Here is an 18,263-nt window from a genome sequence, read left to right on the forward strand (position 1 = left end):
ACTCCCAACTGAATAACAGAACCTGTAAATATACTTTGTAAATAAGTTACGACAGTGTTTGAAGATACCGCTGCCAGAAAATATTGACCATAAACTATATAAAATATATATTTTATTACAGGTGGGCAAGATCTTGGGAGGGGACATAGCCAAGCCAGCTGACCCAAACTGACCAAAGGGGTATTCCATGCCATGTGACATTAGCTCAGATATATAAGCTAAGTGAAAGAAGGGAGAGTGGGGCCATATGTTGATGGCATCTGTCCTCCAGAGCAGCCACTCTGCATATTGGAGCCCTGTTTCCCAGGAGTGACCAAAACATCGTCCAATGTGATGGAGGTAGAGAATAATATCTTTGTTTACTTTTGCTTCCACATGTGCCCTTTGTTTTTGTTTTGCATTGTTAAAATTGCTTCTATCTCATTACAGGCCTTCTGTTATATTTCCCCCCTCTCCCCTGTCCATCTAAGAAGGGGCACTAGTGACAGAGCAGCTTTGGTGGGCATTTGGCCCCCAGCTGGGCCCAAAACACCACATAGAGAAATATCAAAAAGCAGAATCTGACTTCAGTAAATGAAGTAGTCATAGATGTATGGCAATTTCTGACATTTACTAAATTCTAACCTGAAAGATATACTTTTATATGTACCTATGTGCATATTTGAGTGTATACACATATGTATGATGTTTGAATATATAAATGCATACTAGACTTTCACACATACAAATATTTATGTTTATACAAAATGCATAATGTGCATTTGTAACAGACAAAATACACAGTGGCAAAACCATGACGGAGCTATGCAAGTCAGCCAGACTGAGCAATATTAAGCCATAAACCCCCATAATTCAAACTCTATTCTATATATATTTGCAAATATATTCCTATAAAATGTTAAAAAGAGTTTTATAAATTTTATTAGAATTATTTTTCATATCCATCTATTGTAAAAGCAGGCTCCCTTAGTACTAAGATTACAACTGTAGAGGGTCCTGAGGGAGAGGAATAGTATAATTGTTTTTTTTTTTTTTAAAAAAAAACACTCTCAAATGATGCAAAATAGAATTCCAATATATAAAAAAGCATCATAATCTTAAAGTCTGCTGTGAGCTAAAAGCATGTGCCAATGGAAATCAAAGATTCTTCCCTAAGAACATAAAATTTCCAATTTTATTCTTTAGATTTGCAAGGTATTTCTAATTGGCACAACTCTAGCACTGAATTGTGCCCAGACCAGCTCTTCATCAAATCTAACTCTTAGCAGTGTTCATGCATATTCTGAGAAGACAAAAACATGAAAAAGAAAAAATGTTTCCCTTGCAAGCTTTAGTAAGAACACTGCAATTTGATATGCCTCAGAGGTCTAGAATTGTAAAGGTGTTCCAGCTAAATCTTGGTGGGAGAAGGGCAGGAGAGTTGAATAAAGTGGCTATAACTGCCTATAACCACACAGCTTATAAATGATCACATGAATACCTAATGTGTGTGGCATTATACAAGGTGTCACATGAATAAAAGAAGTGACCTCTTCAGGAGTCAGATTGGTTGAGCAAGAACACAAGGAAAACCATGAAGAGCAGTATTTAGCAGATGCCACAAGGGAAGCTTACTACACAAATCAAGTTTAAATTTGTCCTTTTGCTTATAGGTTACTGATGTGTACTATAGATCACATAACATCTGAGTTTTAGTTTACACACATGGAAATGGAAACATCTGTTTTAACAGTAAATCTTTCAACTCTAGCTTGAACAAAATGAGTTAGGACTGTTACAGAAGGCCAATTTGATTGTTTCAAGAAGCCTGGAAGATCTCATCTCTCCAAGAGCTAGAGAAAAACTCTTTGAAGCCTAATAGGCAAAGCAATATACATTGCAGAGTTGCATTTCTCTAGCCCCCTTAGGAGGAATAGAGAAGAACTTTAAAAATAAGAGGAAAGTCAAAATTTAAGAACCTAAAAAAAGAGCTGGAGAGAATTCTTTCAAGAATACAAGTTTAAACAAGAATGACTAAAGTAATAATTCTTAAAAGCAGTCACTTTGTATGCTTATTTTGCTTCCAGCAAAATATATTATTGTATATCCTTATTCAATATACAGTAGAGTGACTGGATTTGAACTACAGTGTAAAACTATTCACTAGTGGATTGAAAAATTCAGGAAAGTTGAATGATTGATATTGAAAGAATGTTCAGAGAAAGATTTAACTGATATAGTTAAATTTAGCTAATAAAGCTAAATAATGTGTGTACTTTAATGTAAAAGTTTTAAAATGCAATATAAAGATAAATAAAGATGTACTTGCACCATTTAATTACACTATCTTTCCAAAATAAACTGTTTATCATGAGGAAGTTAGATAACATAAAGTGAAAGCAAAATACAGCAATGCATACATATGAAACCTGACAGACAAGGATCAGAAACTTCAAACTAGCATAACTTTGGGTTTTTTTCTGTGCATTGTATAAATACTCAAAGGAGCAGAATAGCAGGTTGAATCAGGACTACTCTTTGCAGGTGGAAATCATTACATTCTGCTTGGATTTGCCCAGATTTCTTGGTATAAGTCTACGTCTACATGTTGCCAGATCAGCAGTTTGTGAGTGGGTGGCTGTAGCAAGCCAGCATTTCAGTGTTATCTCTTCCAGATCTTTCTGCATCAGTATACGCTTTCTGGCTGCAAACAATAACATACTGTATGTGTCATATTGTTAGTACTATGCCTTAATTTCAGACATAAAACTGCCTCCCAAAATGCAGCAAAGAGTGAATTAAAAAAGAAAGTCATCATACCAGAACTGTGAGAAACTAGAAAAGACAGAAGACCATATTTTCAGCACCCTTGGATATATCACAACATATGGTCTACAGAACATTTTCTATTTACAATCTTTCTAAAACATACAATTATCATTCACAAGAAGACTCTTCTGCACTTTTAAATTCTGAGGACTAGATTTTCATCTTATTTAGTCGTTATGGGCACAAATCCACATTTGCCAATAGTATCTCAGATAAGACATTTATTTTATATAAGAAATAGTCTTTGTTTTCTGGTCTCTACTTAAATGGCCATATATGTGAACCCAGCAAAACAAAAGTTTTCAGACACAGGAATGATGTTACTAGGCTGAATTAATTCTTAAAATATTTTAGTGTTATGACTGAAACCAAACACTTTTCCCTATCTTAGCTACTTTTCAATTTCAGGATTCAAATGGATACTGTTTTAAACTTTGAAGGGGAAAGATTTTAAACCATGAATAATTTTAGCCTAAATTCTCAAATACTAAGATCTATCTAGACTCCCATTAGTTTCACAGTTCTGTGCAGCAAAACCTCCCATTTAAAAAAATACGTAACTCCAGTAATTGCAGGATAGTAGGTATCTCTTTAAAACACTGTTCTAGAAGAACTCTAAAGATTTCTAGTTAAAAGAAGCTGTGTCTCTCAGTTTAACTTATTCTTGCTTTCGACTACTTAACCTAAAATGATAATACGAATGATGTGGTACTTTCAATTACCATAATTAAAGCAGTAATCATCTTTGAGAAAACATTTTGTTCACATAGTGGTCCTGATTTCTAGAATATCAAAAGCATGACCACAAATTTCCTTAGGATCACAGAATCACAGAATGTTAGGGGTTGGAAGGGACCTCCAGAGATCATTGAGTCCAGCCTCCCTGACAAAGCAGGATCACCTAGAGCAGGCCACACAGGAATGAATCCAGGTGGATTTTGAAGGTTTCCAGAGAAGGAGACTCCACAACCTCTCTGGGCAGCCTGTTCCAGTGCTCCATCACCCTCAACATGTTTGAGCTTGTACCTTGTTCTATCACTGGGCACCACTGAAAAGAGACTGGTACCTTTATCTTGACACCCACTCCTCAGATATTTATAGACATTGATAAGATCCCCTCTCAGCCTTCTCTTCTCAAGACTAAACAACCCCATTCTTCCAGTCTTTCATATGCATATAATATCTCTTCAATTTTCTTACTTTCCTGTCAATCTGTACAACTTGATTCTCAGCAGCTTTTAGCTGCTTCATGAGAGACAGACAAAATGACCTTAACACACAAATAGCAGCCACAGGAGGATCATACTACAGTTAGAAAACTCTCTTAGTGCAAGAGGAGCAGGGCTTGTCCCAGATTTCATGGTCACAGTCTGTTGAATGACATCCCTTATACAATTTGCACATCATCTAAGAACAAACTCACCATGTAGCTGGGCCATACTAGAAGAATACTGTTCCCTTCCCAAATTGTAGTTATTGTCTAGGCTCCAGTATGGCTAAAGTGAAAGCACAAGTTAAATCATCTTCTCTAGGGTTCGTCATTGCTATTTGCACTAAATCATAGTGTTGAGCCACTTCACTACGTATTTACAGTGTGAGACCTATCAGCTGTGCATATATTCTTTCAGTTCTAAAAATGCTGTGAATTCCTGCTGTTTTGCAAACAAAATTAGAATAATGTAGATGAATTGGTGGTTGTTTTGTTGTTTGCTGTTTTACCATTAGCAACCTGGATTTTTTATGTTCAACATTTAAACATCAACTCGATTACAGAATGCTGCTTAACTGAGACTTAGAGTTAAAAGCAGTGGAACAAAAGAGTGAAAATGCTTTCAAGAGCTTTATGCAGCACATGAAATACACTATTATGTTTTTTGTGCATCTGGATAGTCATATGAGGGGTTGAAATTACCCTTGAATACAATGTGTTCTGAAACAGTGTCTTTTTCAGGGTAGGATGCATTTCCAAATATGCTGTAAAAATGCAAAGAAAGTGGGTTTATTCAGAAATAATAAAGCAGTTCAGTGAATCAGTCCATCTTGATGACATTGATGCTATCTAGCAATGACTTTGATGCATGGAAATTCCTTTATCCAGGAAAATATGTAGGTCCATGCATAAACATCTGAGTAGCAACAAATGGGATTAAGTAATGTGCTGCTAATTATGTATGGTTTTGTGCACTGCAGACAGGCAGTGTTCCCTTCATTACTGAAGGGCTGAATCTAAGCAACAGCACACACAGGATTTCCTGAAAAGAGAGAAACAAACAAGAAGCTACAGGTCATCTGCAAGAAGAGCATTGAGTAAATGATGGGTGAGTCCCAGGTTATCCTAGGATGAAACAGAGAAATGGGGATAAACTGACAAAACAATATTTTTGTTTTATTTAATGTATTGTGGAAGTATTCCAACTGAGGACAAGAGATTAGGCCCTTTAGGGACAACATTTATTATATGCATAAAGTGACTATTTTTTTTCTCAGCTTTTGATGTTGCTTCTGTGATGGAAAAAGAGTTTCCTGTAGCATGCCCATAAATCCAAATGAAGTTAAGAGGAGATAAGGAGTCTATGACTAGTCTAATAAATCAACACATTAGGATTTTTTTTCATGAACAATATTCTACATTTGTTTTGATAATGAAAATATTCTAAATGCTGATAGTATTTTACAATCTAAAAGTAAAACTTAATTGGCAAGAAAATGCAATGTCCAGAAGTTGATTCTTCACATAATTCCTCTTGACTAGCTTTATTATTATGAAAATCCTGCTTTTCATTAAATAGAGCAAATGTACTATTTGTAAATACTTCTGCCTTCAGCTATTTTCTGATGAGAATTATTTCTAGACTTTTGCAAAAAACAAAACCTAATTTCTCAGGTGGATTTCTATAGTACATAAAAATGCACAGCAAATACAGAATCAGACCAATTAAATTCAGAACAGCTTTCAAGATAGTCTATGGAAGCTAGTCTATAAATGCTTGAATAAAGGAAAAAGCCCAGAGTGAAAAAACTGAGAGAGGGATAGTAGAATACTAGAACAAATAACTCCCTCTGGACTGACGTATACTGTAAAAAAAATTACTTGTTTCAATTCTGACAGATATATATTAGACATTCAGTTCTCTTGCCAGTAACTAATTATGGCCAGAGTATGCAATTCATTATTCATACCATTGTAAGAGAAAACTGTCACATCCAGTATAAAAACACTATGCACTTTCTGACCTTAACTACACTCTAGCTTTTAATAACTGCTGACTAGAGTTAGCCTGATTCATTAGTGGCTTCAAAACTCCCTATTCAAACAGCATGCCAACCATAAACATGGCTGCTTGAACTTCATTGTTCATATTGCTATTGCCAATAGAAATCAGCTAAGTTAAAGCAGCAAAAAAGTTTGAAGCCTTTCTAAATACTAGAGAAAAGTAGGCAAACCACTGTATTTGCTTATAATGTATTTTTGCATTCCCCTGGTTTGGTATTTGGAGGGGAGAGGGTGGGAGGGGTGATTTTTTAAAATTTCCACATTTTCAAGCAGACAGATCTGTATGGAAAGTCATAAAATTCTCAGTACTTACCCCAGAGGCTAGAATGACTTCCTTCACAAATAAATAATTAGGCAGATTTACAAAATGCACATTATTTCCCCAAGTGACTGGAACGGCTCCAAGCGATTAAGTACATAATTAGGTAGTTTTTCTAAAATGCTTATTATTTACCTGAGAGTCTCATCACAGACTGCCGGGTAAATACTGTCTCCCTGCTAGCAGTTACTATCAAAAACGCCTCCATCATTTTCAGCCCTCCTTTAGCAGTGATACAAACAGGGAGTATTACTTGGAGCAATGGGTCATGAAAACCAGAATCCAGTTCTGCCAGCCACTCTATTTAACTGACAAGCTGAGCTTCCTTTGTACCTGGCATTGCACTCCTTCAAACACAGAACAAAGCAAACAAAAGGACTTCTCAACTTTTTGCTACTTTAGTTTGTTTAGGCTGGCCAGAAACTCTGCTGAAGGCTGTCCCTATGCACTTAAGTGCATGCATGGCTACAGATGCAAAGACAATAAAAAGCCTCAAACCCTTAACTGTTTTCCCACATGTTAAAAATAATGAAGGAAACGTCCTCTATTAGTCAGAAGCAAATAATCAAGCTGTCAAGCCCCACATTTCACACATGATTTTCTTTCCCAAGCAGCTGTCTTGGGCCAAGTTGTAAGACAGAACCAGTCTTAATCTGTAACTCCTCCCATTGCTTCTCTCTAGGGACATGCAATCACAGTAAGAATGAATGTGAATATTACTGCTTATGATTAAGTGTTTGTTGTCTAGCTGGGCATAAAGAGATGGGAAAGGAAAAGCTTAGGCATTAAGACCTAGCTAGTTCACTTATGCAGCCAAGGGACAATATCAATGTCCTTTTCCTACTGGTCACAGATAATAAAACTGACCATCAGAAGTGACCCCTTTACATTACTCCATCTCCAGAGTCACTTTTCCATATGCTTCTATCTGCCTAGAGGCCTCACTGCTTTGTGGTCCTTACAGAAGAGATCAAGAGTAACTGGAATCTCAGTCAGAAAAAAAAAGAGGGCAGGAGGAGACAGCAAGGTATGACAAGGTGAAGGAGAGGGAAAAAAAAGATGAAAGAAGAAATGGAGAGCAAGAGAAAAGTAGCATTTAGGGATCAGCAAATAAGGCAACAAAGACAAGTGAACAACAAAGGGAACAGCAGTGAAGGACAGAAGAGAAAGAAGAAAGTTCAAAATAATTGTGGAAAGAAAAAATGTAAAATTGAGAAAGACATTCTTTCAGGGGGAAGGTGGGGAAGAAAAGGAACAAAGAAAGATAAAGAAATCAGAACAAGTAAGCAGAAGACTTATTGTGCATACCTTTCCCACTGTATTTCTCAGTATGATGTTTCATTTGTCTGATTTTCCACACCTTCAACTAAGCTATTGGTGTTCTACACATATAAAATTAATTCAGTCACAATCAACTATCTTAAATGAGAATTATGATTTGATGTTAATACAATAAAATTCTGCCCTAAAGATCTTGTCCATTTCAGCGAAAGGCTAACAGTAAAATTATTCTTGAGGCATTGGTTAATGTCTCGTGCAGTGTGAGCCACAAAACTGAATGTTGAGTAGCTGAGGTGTGTACCAAATGGCAACAACTGCATGCTTTGTAAAGTCACTGCTTTTACAGCAAGTGCCTTTTTTTAAAATGAGGTTTAAAAAGAGACATCTAGGGCAAAGGGGAACAGAGAAGAGAAGAGAAGAAAACAGGCAGATAGTCACTAGAAGCACACTAGCATGTGACTATCTGTTTCAAATATAATTGTTCCCATAACATTCTGACCTCTATTACAAATAATCAGATTACAGGAAGCATCTTAGTGCTTCAGCCTAGGCCAGTTTAACACATGTAAGGCATAATATTCCACATATTATGTAATTGTATGAATGCTACTCTATTACAACTTCTTACTTACTGTTGAAATTTATCCACGAGTATTTTCAGTAAAGCAAAGTAGCAAAGTGTGCAAAGATATTGACAGGGAACATGTGAATACTGTTCAAACTTAAAATTGTTAGTGAAGGATGAAGCTAGCAAGGGTCTGGCAAGTTTCATATCCAAGAGTGATGGGACAATCTTATAAGATTTGTTACTCCCATTTTCAAGCCATTTAAACAATACATAGGCAAAATATAAATTCTGATGTCATTCTTAACTAACTGTACCTTGGCTGTGAATCAGACTGAATTGTGTATTAAGAAAGTTTCTTTTCAGAAGGTGTCCCTGATTCTTTACAATTATGCTTGTCAACTAAGCTCTGCAAATTGCAATGTTCATGTCCTTTCAAATAGTTAAAGTTAAAAAAAGAAAATACTGCTGTCAATATGGGATATGAAATTGTTCTGGCAGACTCTATTGTCCTGGTGCTTTCATTGAAATAATGAAGCTACATTGTTTCTAAAACTAGAAAATGAAACATAAACATTTCTAAACTAGTCCAAATTTATCAGGCATCAAAGTAAAAAAAGCTAACTGTGAGACTGGATAATTCCTTTACGAGACCTTATTAAAACTCACCATCTGGATAAGCACATGTATTTTTTCATCTTAAAGAATCTAGATTTATTTCCAGATAAGACTACTCTGTTAGCATATGGTGGCAAATTTGTATAAGCAATAGTATGACAGTTTAGTGACTTGCTGTTTTAATAGGCTGTGACCCTGCAATCCAAATTTACATGGACTAGCATGTCTTTCCATGGCCTTCTCCCAACTGCCTGCAATCAGTGCCACTGTGCCCTTTACCCTTGCTGTGCAATGGTGATTCCAAACCACCCAACTAAAAAAAATTAACAAATATCAAGCAGATAGAGTGCAACTGCAATATCCAAGGACCAATTCGTGAAGCTGCTCTTTAAAATCACATTCTAAGGAAAATAATGAAGTAATGAAGATAATGAAAATAATGAAGTCAATGCCAAGACTGATACCATGCAACGTGCAGATGTTCAGATTTCATAAACCTTTTATTTTTTAGTTAGTATGAAAAGACCTTGATAAAAGCAGTACAGATTGCAACCTAGTGGCATTTTATCAGTGCAAGTGACACCATGTTGTTCCACCCTCAATTCTGTTTTCCAAAAAGTGCTGCAGCTACAAAAGTTTGATTTCCATACTTAAAAGATCATTTTTTGCATTCTTAGGGAAGGAAAGAAAGCTACCAACGGACAGTAGGTGACATGATGTTTTTTGTGACGTGAATATGGATAGAATAGACCAGAATAAGAACACTAAATTACTGCATATAGACCTTTCTCCTATCACCAATTTCAGCCATCACTATATTGGACTGTATTTGACCCATTAAAGGATTAAAATCTCTTCTCTAAATCATGCACCTTATCTCCCTTCCACTCATTTCTTTCTTTTCTTGAAATAAATTTCTGAGGAGATATAATTTATTGGGATGCAGTTGGAACCATGTTACTTTTTATAACCCTCACTTGCACCTACACTGTGCAATCATTTGACACATCTGCTATACTGAGAACTAATGTGATTGAAGAGTTTTAATAAGAAATTGCATCAATAAATTATAACAGATTGGTGATTAGTAGTATTATTTATATGCAATACTTTTGTACCCTTTATAATGCTGATGTCTGCTTCACAGGGATTAATTATTTTCATAATTTTGTGTAAGTAGTAATACAGAAAATGTCAAAAAGAAAATTAGATTTTCACTTTCCAGACACAGAAATTTAATTAAAACCAACTCCTTGTTGAAGTGGAATGTCCTTAGCTGGTTCTGTGATCAGGCAGCAGCTCTACATGCTGCCATGTGGGAGACTAAGGCTCAGTAAGTGACTCAGGGAATATTAATCACCAGGCTTCACTAACTAAACACATGCTGAATGTGCCACAGTTGGTCCCAGCAGGTTATTTATGGAGTATATAAGGTAGCAGACAGTAATGATTTTTTATAAAGGCTTCTGCTTGCACAGTCCACCTCAGAGATCATGCTATACTGAAAGAGAACCTCTGCTCAGATTAAAAGTGATCCATTAGGAAACCTCTAATTTTCCAGACATGAAAGCTCTCACGCTACTCTAGAATTCTAAAATAAACACCTCAAGCACATTCCAAATGTAAAAAATAGCATCTTTTACAGCATGTTTGGGCATTTTAAGGACAAATAGTCAGGTGTGTCTCCAGTCTGTGGAAGAATCCACATATAAAACACTGAACTACTGTCACTAGAAACTAAATTCCCAGACTTGCCAAAATGTAAGGGAAACTGTAGACATTACTTTTTAAATTTTACTTACACTCTCTCTTTAGATCTCTTTTCTTTCATTCCTGGAACAGTCACCAACACCTCCCCTCTATGCACTGCCTCTTCTGCCTCTCTCTCAGCTCCTTCCCTTCATGAATCTTCTTCCACCTATATTCCCTGTATATTATTCCTTCCTTCATTATCCCCCATCTTTCACACAGTTTTCTTCATTAACATTAACTGTCTGTGGACTAGAATGGGAGTACAAAACAAGGCAATTCAGGACTTCTACGCACCACCCAGAGACAACTGAATCTAGTCCTGGTGTGAAGAGACATTGTAGCCCCAAATGAAAACAAAAGTTTCTTGTTCAGATGCTGATTGTTCCTTCTTAAAAGTTACATTTTTTTCTAGAGAAGATAGGCTTTAAGAAGATACTGTCAAAATTATCTTATTTGCTATAACAGCACTTATATAAGACAACTTAAAAAAATAGCTTGAATTAAAAACCTATCGAAGCAGTGGAGTGCAAAAATGACAACTAACAAGACTCTATTACTTGATTCATGTAGGTGATGATTTTTCTCAGTCAGATGGAACCTTAAAAGTTACTTGCCAACCACACACCCACATCAAGTGATCATTATAAGAGAAACCAATATAGGCAGAAGCACTTTCACTCAGAACAACTACCTTTCATTTCTAAAGACAGTCACAGATTTCACTGACTCCAACTGAGAAAAATTCACCTCCATTTCAGCTGTACATAGAAATGATGAAAGATGGATACAACCCCCACAGACACATTTCTGGCACTTCTTCAGTAGGTCTATTTTACTTCGATACTGGACATCTTATTTTACAGGACAAGAAATCTGGTTTGCAAATTCATTCCTAGTTGTCTCAAAAAGTCAATTAATTTCTAAGAAAGATTTTCCCATTATCTCTTGTCCTTCATAATTACTAGCCAGAGCAAGCCTATATAAACTGTCGTCTCAATTCAATACATACATATATACATATAAAATATCTAACATATTTGAAAATATATTGCAACATAAGACCTAGTAAGAGATGAAAAAGAAAATCATCTATGGTAAGACTATTAGATGAGGGAAAGGCTGTGGATATTGTCTACCTAGTCTTTCGAAAAGCCTTTGACACTGTGTCTCACAGAATTCTCATGGACAACCTGGCTGCTCATGGCTTAGATGAACACACACTCTGCTGGATGAAACACTGGCTGGGCATTGATAAGAAGATAGAGTATATCATCAGTAAGTTTGCAGATGACACCAAGTTAGGTGGGAGTGTTGATCTGCACGAGGGTAGGGAGGCTCTACAGAGGGAGTTGGGTAGATTGGATAGATGGGCCAATGTTAACAGTCTAAAATTCAACAAGGCCAAGTGTCAGGTCCTGTGCTTGAGCCACACCAACCCCAAGCAACACTACAGGCTTGGGGAAGTGTGGCTGGAAAGCTATCTATTAGAAAGGGACCTGGGGGTTCTAATTGACAAGCAACTGACTATGAGAAAGCAGTGTGCCCAGGTGGCCAAGAAAGCCAATGGTATCCTGGCTTGTACCAAAAATGCTGTGTCCAGTAGGAGTAGGGAGATGATTTTCTCCCTGTGCTCAGCACTGGTGAGGCCACACCTCAAGTATTGCGTTCAGTTTGGGGCACCTTAATACAAGAGAGGTAACAAGGTGCTGGAGCTAGTACAAAGGAGGGCAATGAAACTGGTGAAGGACTTGGAGAATGAATCCTGTGAGGAGTGACTGAAGAAGCTGGGGTTGTTTAGTTTGAAGAAGAGGAGGCTAAGAGGAGACTTCATCACTCTCTACAACTCCCTGAAAGGATATTGTAGGGAGGTTGGTGCTGTTCTCTTCTCACAGGTAATTAGTGGTAGCACAAGTGGGAATGGCCTCAAGTAGGTTTAGACTGGACATTAGGAAAAAAAAAAAATCACTGAAAGAGTGGTCAGACATTGGAATAGGATGCCCAGGAAGGTGATTGAATCATCAATCCTAGATATGCTTAAAAGTTGTTTAGATGTAGTGCTTGAACTTTGTAGAGCAGGCTTAATGGATGGACTTGATGATCCCAAGGGTCTTTTCCAACCTGAAGGATTCTGTGATATCCCATACTGAATACTGTCTCATACTTTTGTAGGGATCACATGGTATGATTTCACTGTAGTTCCCAGAGAAGATCCCAATGCTTGCCTCCAATATACCATAGGATTAAGCTCTGACTGGTCTATAGATTTTGAGGTTATTTAGATATGGAGTTGGCAGTCAGCTACTTCAGAAGCAGAGCAAAAACTTGAGGGAACAAACCTCAGCCACTGCTGCCTGAACTTCAGTCAACATTGAAAATGGAAATGAAGGAGCTGTTGCGACTTCTAAACATGTCCTTTGAGCTAGCTTCATGCACTTGTGCTAGTAAAGGAACACAAAAAAACACTTGATACACTGTTGGTTCATGTTTATGTCCACAGTGAGAGGAGAATGCAGAAGAGCATAAAAAATCCTTTAAGAAACTGCACCAAATTCAATTAACTCTTAAGAGTAAAAATCTTGTTTATCTATATGCTTTTGTTTTTCTTCTCTGTGATTACTTGAATGAGGCCAGGTTAGCTTCACCTGCTAGACCTTACTAGGAAATAGTCTAAGTGTATTCTCTGACAGGGAAGTGGATGTTCTTTTGTCAACAAAGCTCTCCTCCAGGTGCTGCATGAAGCTTGGCCACTTGTTCAAGTGCACATACAGTCTTAGAGAAAAAATCATTACTCAATATATTGATCAAGAGTTTATAGAAAGTTAAAAGAAGGTAAATTGGAGGAATGTACTTTTAAAACACTCTAAGGGTGAAAAAGAAGCAATATGCTCATGAGAAAAGCACTGTAATGAGGCTGACTCCACCTGCATTCACACACAAATTCAGCCAATGACCTCCTGTGCAACCTCTGCAAGATCTGTTGCTTCTCATCCCATGTTTTACCTACTGAAACGGTGAACCCAAAGAGACAGACATTGCCTCTTAGTAAGAAATACATCATACTAAGTCAATGGAGTGTGTTCAAATTACTGTAAATAATAAAATAGCTGTAGTAATATGAATAATCCCTAATAAATACTTATTCTGCCTATAATACACAGAAATGTATGGTCATCTGAAGGGTGAAATGAACAGTTTCACTGTTCATCAAACCAATGTGTGTGTGTATAATCTACTTTTTATGAAGAATAGTTCCCTCCAGAACACTCTCCACCACTGTAGTCCTTGCATTTCCTCCACAGAAGGACTAAACAGCTTCCCTTGGGGACAATAAAAAGAAGCAGCTTAGCGGGCATGCAGCCCCTCTTTAGACTTAGCTGGGTTCAGCCATGGGAAATTAATGATAAAAAGAGTCCAGGAAAATGAAAAGTCAGTTACTGCCAAGTGCCCTTTGAAAAGATTATCACATATCCCTTTATGAATAGACAATATGGTTGCATATATGCATTTTCCCCATCATGGAAAATGATGAAAAAGGAAAAATACAACTATAACTGTCATCACCAATGTTCTGAAGTCTGCAATTGCTTGTTTATTAATTCCTCAGAGTGGAAAAAATGTCTTCCAAGATGTACAATACATAAAATATAAAAAGCATTTCTCCAGCATCCTACATCTGCTTCTGTACACTCAGAACATGAAACTGCAAAACTGTCTTGACTATAGCTGTCAAGAATTTATCACCCCCTAAATGTTAAGCACAAGGAGCATATTGAAGACATTCCTAAAGCTGCAAGTGTGTGTGTTTTCAATCCCTTTTATTTTATTCCTCCAATAATACATTGTCATTTCTTGCATTTTCTGACTTCTAAGTTACTTCAAATATTTTAAAGCAGGATTATTGGAGAACAGAGATTTCTGAAATGACATATTCAGGCTTCACACCAGGTAAACTTTATTTCTTATACCAACAGGCGCACTCTTACATTTTAGGTTCCACTACACTACGCCTACTTTCTCATTACATTCTTGAGGAGGTTCTGTTCACAGATCACTGACCTTCACTTTAAAACCCCTTGCACACACATGCCTTCCTAAATTTAATAGAGATTTTGTCTATAACAGAAAAGATTCAAACATACCATTTGGAGTGCTCAAATCAAACAGGTTTTCTCATGCCTCTGACTTGCAAACTTTGCTTATGTTACCTATTTATTCTCTTCTTTTTGAGTACTATGATTTTGAAAGATGATTCGGAGAGATGAAATTGCATTGACATTCTCCATTATGAATAAGAACATACTTTCATTATACAAATTGTATGTAATTGGGACTTAAAAATTAATTTTAGCACATATGCCTCCATAATAATTTCCCAGAAGCCTTCTTTCAATGAAACATGGCTCCTAAGATGATTTAATCTACTCAAGAACTGTAGTCTTTTTTATTAGTAGTTCCATATACAAACTGGTGGTAATGTCACTTATTTATTTATATATCTGTGTGGTAAAATCTGATTACTTCCAGATACAATAGAGTTTTACAGTCATTAGGAGAACTGCATCCTTTATCTGTATTCCTTTAAAACATATGCATACAATTACGAGAAATAAACTGGTGCAAAGACACTTTCACAAAGTGCCTTCAGCCTTCCCTTCCCTTGCTGTCACCAAGTTTTCTTCTACCAAAGATCTGTGGTAGTTTATTTTACCCTGAGGACCCAGATCCGTAATGCTACAAGGCTATCTAAAAGCAAAACAGTATTCATAGGTACAGTATGTGTTTAAATAGGGTAATACATTGTATATTTGTATACACTTCCTGCTTCGAGGTAATGCTATGAGATTCTTCCCTCTGCCACAGTAACTAAATAACCATAAATGATCTTTCATGCATATGCAAATCTGTCCCTCTAAGCACCTTATTAATTATTTCAAAGATACTTGGAGGTCACCACTCAGAGAAATTTCTATGCATGAAGCCTCATTAATACAAGACACCATACAGAGAGATGTGATATATTTCTGCTGCTATTTAACAAGGGCAGAGAGAGTATAATCTGTAATGCTTACTTTTTTATTTTAATGACCAATGAAAAACAGACAGTTTCTATATATAAGTCCTTGCACAGAGCTGATACAGTGGGTTTGAATCACGGGGCTGCTGCCACACTACTCTGAACAGCTAATCCTATCAATGCACCAGTTACCATGCTCAGAGCTCTGGTCCTCAATGCTGGCTGTTCTCAGCTGGGATAGTGCTGCCTGATACTAGATTAGCAGCTAAGCACTGAGGAATTAATGTTGTTCTGCCAAAAATCACAGCAATGACATATTTTGTGTTGGAACAAAGTGAAACTATGGCATTATCAAAGTGATATATCATAGCTCATCAGCTGAGATGATACCCTTCTTCTGAACACATATAATCTCCTGGTTAATTAGGCCACATAATGGAAAACAAAACAAAACAAAACCAACAAAAAACCAAGGACATAACCACACAAAATACCTGAATGCAACGACAAAAGGCATCTTCTGGTATATCTGTGCCAGGAAGCAAGAAATTAAATCTACTTGAGAAGCGCTGTTTAACTGAAATCCCTAGAGCTTTTCCAGCTCAGGTTATCATACACATGTGATAACACTGATCTCATCTGTCACAATGACCCTTTGCTGTAGCAGCTGCTGTTTATTTTTATTCTGTTGTGCATGTGGTGCTTTCACCTCTAGATTGATCCAATAAAAGATATAAAAAACTTGCTATGTTGGTACATTCCCTTGATAAAAATCAGGAACAGTGAGTCAAATGTTAATGGAAACTGCAGGCTATGTTCATTGTGTTCTCTCTATTTTTGAAAAATACTAGAATGAACAGAATTAATTTGAAGTGTAAACAATTTAAATAGGCATAATTACAAAACCAAACCCTCCCGTACAGTTCTAGGGCAATGTGTGTACATATGTCTTTAAGAAATGGGTTAAGGTAAATCCATTCTTAAATGAAAATTGAAAAGAGAAATCATTTTTACAAAGTGCCAAGTCAGGACACCATAATTACTACTTCAGCATTAGGCTGTGATATTTAAAATACATGTATTAATACAGAATATTTTGATCTGTCTGTGAAATCTGGCCACCTACCATAAGAAAAATCTCATTACAGTAAATATGACTTTGTTTTGTAGTCCTTTTAGAAGCAGGCTCAAAACAGCATCTAACCTTTCAACAAAGCTCAGATCTGCTGTTTTTTCTGTGAGTCATGCTCTATTAGAGAGAACATGTATTAAACCAAAATTGCCACAGTAAGAAAGAAAAGTGTTTTCTTGACATGTCCCGTGGCATTTATTCCTGTCAAGGGAAATTCTTTTTAGGCTTCACTGAGGTAATTAGAGAAAGTTGTGTCAAGCAGCGCTTTATGATCCATACATGTAAATACAAACTGAAAAATCCACTTCCAAAAATTAGGATTACAAACTGTAGATTGCTAAAATGATAATCTTATGCTATTAAGTATAGCATCATGCTAAGCAGAAAACACATGATACTGTGCTGAATGTTTCATAACTTAATCAATTACTGATGAAAGCTTCCACAAGAAAGGAGAAAGATGAGTTGCCTGCTGCACCACTGGGATAATAGATTAACCTATGGAGCTAACAGGAGAACGGAGAAAAGAACCAGTAAGTGAGGGAGGAAAAATATGGAATCATCTCAAGTACATGATTAACTTGTGTGGGAGCAAAAAAATGGATTAACTTTTGTTGAAGCAAGGAAGGAGGCTGAGAATAGTTTGGCCACATAGTACTATACTAATGTCAAAGAAAGAGCACTGGGTATAAAGTTCCTTGTTAGGTTCCTCATGGCGAGTTTTCTTACAGTGTTTTGTGCAGTATGACACCAGTGTGTAAATGTAATAGTAGAGCAAACTGTTGGGGGGAAGTAAAAACAGACCTTGAAAGATAGCACATAAAAAGTAATTCTAGTGAAAATTAAGAAATTTTGTCAATTTTCCTCCCATCTCATTATTTCAAACTTATTTGTCAGATAACAAGGTAAATCCATCTTCTGTCCAGTTCCTAATGCTAAAAAATTATTCTCACACTATACAGCACTTGTTACAAACATATATGCAGTTATGCAAATTTAATAACAGGAAAGATAAATTTTAAATATGTTCCTTTACATGAAAATTTTTGAGAATTTTGCAGTCCATGGGCCACAGTAACTGAATCGGTTCTTAAAATACGTCTTGCAGATACAGCATAAGCCTTTGTTTATTTGAGTTGTCTTCATTTCCCACTCAGGTAAAACAAATAACCTACCATTTGCTCAGTAAGATCTACATTTCATTCAGTCAGATGACAATTAGTAGCAATAACTTCATCGACAGAAAAGCTATTTGGAATTCTTATTGCAGTCCTTTTTTTATTAATACTTGAAGACAGTCCAAGAAAATTAAAAATTCACTTAATTTGAAAGTGGAAATGTGGAGGTCAAGGTGTATATATATATTTTTTTTAATCAGAGTGTAACTCTATCATCTGCTAGCACTCCATGATTATAAAATACTAACCTAAAGTATGCATTTGCTTTTAAAATAAATGCCTTTTGAAAACTAGTTGGTTGTCAAGTTTACATGCGCAGTAA

At 36.4% G+C, this 18,263-nt stretch overlaps 1 protein-coding gene across 1 annotated transcript in view; it reads right to left on the minus strand.

The window, feature by feature from the left end:
• Positions 1-18,263, minus strand: part of PRKN (parkin RBR E3 ubiquitin protein ligase) — a 634,620-nt gene that overhangs the window by 284,742 nt on the left and 331,615 nt on the right. The gene's annotated exons all lie outside the window — the stretch shown is intronic.

Source organism: Indicator indicator, chromosome 2, assembly GCF_027791375.1.
Source record: "Indicator indicator isolate 239-I01 chromosome 2, UM_Iind_1.1, whole genome shotgun sequence".
NCBI lineage: Eukaryota > Metazoa > Chordata > Aves > Piciformes > Indicatoridae > Indicator > Indicator indicator.